The sequence below is a fragment of the Mustela lutreola genome, chromosome 5 (genome assembly GCF_030435805.1).
Source record: "Mustela lutreola isolate mMusLut2 chromosome 5, mMusLut2.pri, whole genome shotgun sequence".
In the NCBI taxonomy this organism is placed as follows: domain Eukaryota; kingdom Metazoa; phylum Chordata; class Mammalia; order Carnivora; family Mustelidae; genus Mustela; species Mustela lutreola.
In genome coordinates, this window is record NC_081294.1 from 102,539,152 (window position 1) to 102,544,480 (window position 5,329).

Sequence of the window (5,329 nt, forward strand, 5' to 3'; positions counted from 1 at the left end):
TTGGCCGCTTTCATCAAATTGGTCAATTGGTCAATTGGCTTTTGAAGCAATTCTTCTCAGGAACATGACCTGGATCCAACTTGTCTCTAGTCCTGTACCACTTACTCCAGCCCTTAATATGTCACCCTTCCTGAGCTCTGGCACGGCCAATCTGCTCTCAGGTCTTGGACCTCAGCCCTATAGCTGGCCATAAACATCAACCATTGAGCCATTAATCAACTTGCTGCCATGCCTGAAGTCCTTCTAAACTCCTTTTTATCCATAACTCTCATCCTTGATCTCTCTGAAGCATTGTCTCTTTCTGTGTTGAAGCTCACTGTTCTTAACTCTACCATCATCTGTCTTTTGAACTCACTATTACAGGTCAAGGGAGATTCCTTCTCTTGGGTAAGCTGGTCCTCCTGTATTATGGTGGGAGGCCTCCAGAGTGGTTTAACTCATCCTCTACATTTTTTTGCTCTGTTGGTATCTCCAAGCTGTTTTTTCTCCTAACATTTCTGACACCAAATGTGTGATGTCTTTTCTGACAATGCTTCTCCAACTCTCTGACACCAACTGGGTAACCTATAATTCTATTCAATACCAATACTATTTACTGGGCATTTGAGTCAGATCTCTGCAAGTAAAGGGCACAGTCCCACAAGATTGCCCCCAATTCAGGTACCAGTCATGTGTGCTTCTGACCAACTCACTATTAATTTGGGTATTCCTATAAACCCCTCCCAGGTCTGATAATTCACTAGAATGACTCGTATCACCAGTTTTTTGTTGTTGTTGTTTTAAAGATTTTATTTATTTATTTGACAGAGAGAAATCACAAGTAGACAGAGAGGCAGGCAGAGAGAGAGAGAGAGAGGGAAGCAGGCTCCCCGCTGAGCAGAGAGCCCGATGCGGGCCTCGATCCCAGGACCCTGAGATCATGACCTGAGCCGAAGGCAGAGGCTTAACCCACTGAGCCACCCAGGCGCCCTGTTTTGTTTTGTTTTAATAAAGGATACAGTTAAGGAATAGCCAGATGGAAGAGATACATGGGGCAAACTATGGGGGAGCTTCCATGACCTCTCAGGGCACATGACCCTCTCAGCACCTTGATGTGTTCAGCACCCCAGAAGCTCTCTGATGGTCACTGTTTAGGGATTTTTATGGAGATTTCATTACATAGATATGATCAATTATATCACCAGCCGTTGGTGATTAACTCAATCTCTAGCCCCTCTTCCCATGTTGAAGGTGGGTTGTGAAGGGGGGCAGGTGCTGAAAATTCTAACTTAATCATACCTCGTTCTTTCTGGTGACCAGCCTCCATCCTGATGGTATCCAGAGGCCTCCAGCCGCTAGTCATTCATTAGCATACACAAGGCTCATTGCTCCACATATTCTGAGGATTTAAGTAGTTGTGTGCTAGGAAGCTGGACAAGAGCAAATATTTATTATTTTGAAAAAATATTTTATTGAATTATTTATCAGAGACAGACAGCACAAGTAGCAGGAGTAGCAGTCATAGGGAGAAACAGGCTCCCCACTGAGCTCCCCCCAGGGAGCCTGATGCGGGACTCGATTCCAGGACCCTGTGATCCTGACCTGAGGTGAAGGCAGATGCTTAACTGACTGAGCCACTCATCCTTCAAATCTTTATTTATTTATTTTTTATTGTACCACAGTATCCCAAACAGTACAAAACAAAACAAAAACTAAACAACTCAACTGATCAATTGCTAAATTTCTGAAACCAGGAATCAAGATATTCCTACTCAACAGCAAAAAGATTGCCCTAAATTATTTAAAGGGGGGTTGTCTTTGCATTTCTAGATCTGACAACACCATCAATGATCACATACAAGTATATTACATTGTTTACATGTTTATGTTGCTTATACTTACATACACTAAAATATGCTGTCTCTTTGCCTCAGTGTCCCCAGGAATAATCCCACAGCAATCAGGATTGTGCTTGCAGGATGGTTCCCTGCCTGTAACCTCACTAGGAGTGAGCAGCTAACCGACGCTGGCCCAGCTAGCCTCTCTCACATGAACTTGAATTGTGGGGTATAGAGCCTGCAGTTGGGAGCTGCCGGCCATCCCAATACTTCTCCATCATCTGCAGTTTTGCTTTCTGAAGTTTCAGTCTCCCCATAGTCAGCCTGGATCAGGATCCCAAAGCAGATGAGCCTCCTTCTCATGAATCATCAGATATCACAGTGCCTATTCATTCATTCACCTCATGGCATCTCACCATGTAGGCATTCTTCATTTCAGATCACCACAAGAAGATGAAGGTGGGTACAGTATAAGATATTTTGAGAGAGAGAGAAAAGCCACCTTCATATAACTTCTATTACTGTATATTGCTGTAATTGTTATCTTTTATTTTTAGTTATATTTAATCTCTTACTATACCTAATTAATAAATTAAACTTTATCCTATATATCTATATATGTATATATGGGGAAAAACCTGGTATATCCAGGTTTGGTACTACCTGCGCTTCAGGCTTCTGTTGGGGGTCTTGGAATGTATTTATTCCCTGAAGATAAGGGGGGACTACTCTCATAACAGAACTTGAACCAGAAGATCCCTGAACTCATGCTGTCGAAGTTCTTACTCTCCCTGAAACCTACTTACTTAAACTTTTTCTTAGATTTTACAATATCTGGCCTTGCATTTTCAGATTTGTACCATACCAAGCACTGCTTTCAGAAAGCAGAAAAGAGATCTTTCATTGTGGCTGACTCCTCCACTGACTGGCTGACTTGAGTAGCCATACCTAAATCCCTCTCCCTTGTATCTTCTCCTGATAGAGTTTGCAGAACTTATTCTTTTCCCCTGCTTCTCTTGCATCTGACAGTGGCCAACTGATAGAGTTCTGACCAAGGAGACATAAGCAGAAGGCTTCTGAAGAAGTATAGGCCAAGTTTTTTTCTTATAAAAGAGATAGCTGCAACTGGCATTCCCCTTCCCATTTGAGGTTCTTCCTTTAAGCTGTAGGAGAGGCAAAACTTCTCCTCCATTCTTTTAGAGTCTCTGGCTGGTCTCTTCAGTTGATTAAGAGGACAAAGGCATGCAAATTTTGTATTTACATATGCAGGGAGACTTCATAGGAAAATGAAGTCTCAAAAAGTGGTTGGAGCCCTGTGGTTTTATACTAGGTTGAATAAAGAGCAGTGATGGTGAAAAAGTAACTAAAACATATGGGAAGGCTAAAGCAAGATGAGGGTTATTTTAACAAGGTCTGTTTTACAGATTTTCCATGGCCTCAGCTTCCCATCTCTGGTCATAAGAATGTTCTTTTCTCCAATATCACTACTGAGTATGGATGCTAAGATTCTCAACAAGATCCTAGCAAACAGGATCCAACAGCACATTAAAAAGATTATCCACCATGACCAGTGGGATTCATCCCTGGGCTACAAGGATGGTTCTACATTTGCAAATCAATCAATGTGATAGAACAAATAAGCAAGAGAAGAGAGAAGAACCACATGGTCCTCTCAATTGATGGAGAAAAAGCATTTGACAAAATCCAGCATCGGTTCCTGATTAAAACGTTTCAAAGTATAGGGATAGAGGGAACATTCCTGAACTTCATTAAATCTATCTATGAAAGACCCACAGCAAATATCATCCTCAATGGGAAAAAGCTCACAGCCTTCCCGTTGAGATCAGGAACATGACAAGGATGCCCACTCTCACCACTCTTGTTCAACACAGTATTAGAAGTCCTAGCAACAGCAATCAGACAACAAAGAGAAATAAAAAGTATCCAAATTGGCAATGAAGAAGTCAAACTCTCTCTCTTCACAGATGACATGATTCTTTATATGGAAAACCCAAAAGACTCCACCCCCAAACTACTAGAACTCATATAGCAATTCAGTAACGTGGAAGGATACAAAGTCAATGTACAGAAATCAGTGGCTTTCTTATACACTAACAATGAAAATACAGAAAGGGAAATTAGAGAATCGATTCCATTTACTATAGCACCAAGAACCATAATACCTGGGAATAAACCTAACCAAAGAGGTAAAGGATCTGTATTTGAGGAACTACAGAACACTCATGAAAGAAATTGAAGAAGACGCAAAATTCCATTCCATGCTCTTGGACCGGAAGAATAAACATTGTTAAAGTGTCTATACTGCCTAGAAAAATCTATACTTTTAATACCATTCTGATCAAAATTCCACCAGTATTTTTCAAAGAGCTGAAGCATAAAAACAGACACATAGACCAGTAGAACAGAGTAAAGAGCCCAGATATGGACCCTCAACTCTATGGTCAAATAATCTTCGACAAAGCAGGAAAAAATATACAGTGGAAAAAAGATGGTCTCTTCAATAAATGGTGCTGGGAAAATTGGACAGCTATAGGTAGAAGAATGGAACTTGACCATTCTCTTACACCATACACAAAGATAAACTCGAAATGGATAAAAGACCTCAACGTGAGTCAGGAATCCATCAGAATCCTAGAGGAGAACATAGGCAGTAACCTCTTCGATATCAGCCACAGCAACTTCTTTCAAGATATGTCTCCAAATGCAAAGGAAACAAAAGTGAAAATGAACTTTTGGGACTTCATCAAGATCAAAACCTTCTGCACAGCAAAGGAAACGGTCAACAAAACAAAAACGCAACCCACGAAATGGGAGAAGATATTTGCAATAGCAGTACAGACAAAAGGTTGATATCCAGGATCTATAAAGAACTTCTCAAACTCAACATACACAAAACAGATAAATGGGCAGAAGATATGAACAGACACTTCTCCAATGAAGACATACAAATGGCTATCAGACACATGAAAAAATGTTCATCATCACTAGCCATCAGGGAGATTCAAATTAAAACCACATTGAGAAACGACCTTACACCAGTTAAAATGGCCAAAATTAACAAGACAGGAAACAAGGTGTGTTGGAGAGGATGTGGAGAAAGGGAACCCTCTTACACTGTTGGTGGGAATGCAAGTTGGTGCAACCACTTTGGAGAACAGTGTGCGGATTCCTCAAGAAATTAAAAATAGAGCTTCCCTATGACCCTGCAATTACACTACTGGGTATTTACCCCAAAGATACAGATGTAGTGAAAAGAAGGGCCATCTGTACCCCAATGTTTATAGTAGCAATGGCCACGGTCGCCAAACTGTGGAAAGAACCAAGATGCCCCAAACATGTAAAAACCCAGGGTGCTAGAAATACAAACTCAATTCATTCAAATTCAAGCTTGTCCAGACCCTGGTCATAAACCCTCATGAGGTGCATGTGAGCACCAAGTCAGGGAGGGGGGAAAGGAGTGAGGCCAAGAGAAAGGGTAGAAAGAGGGCCCC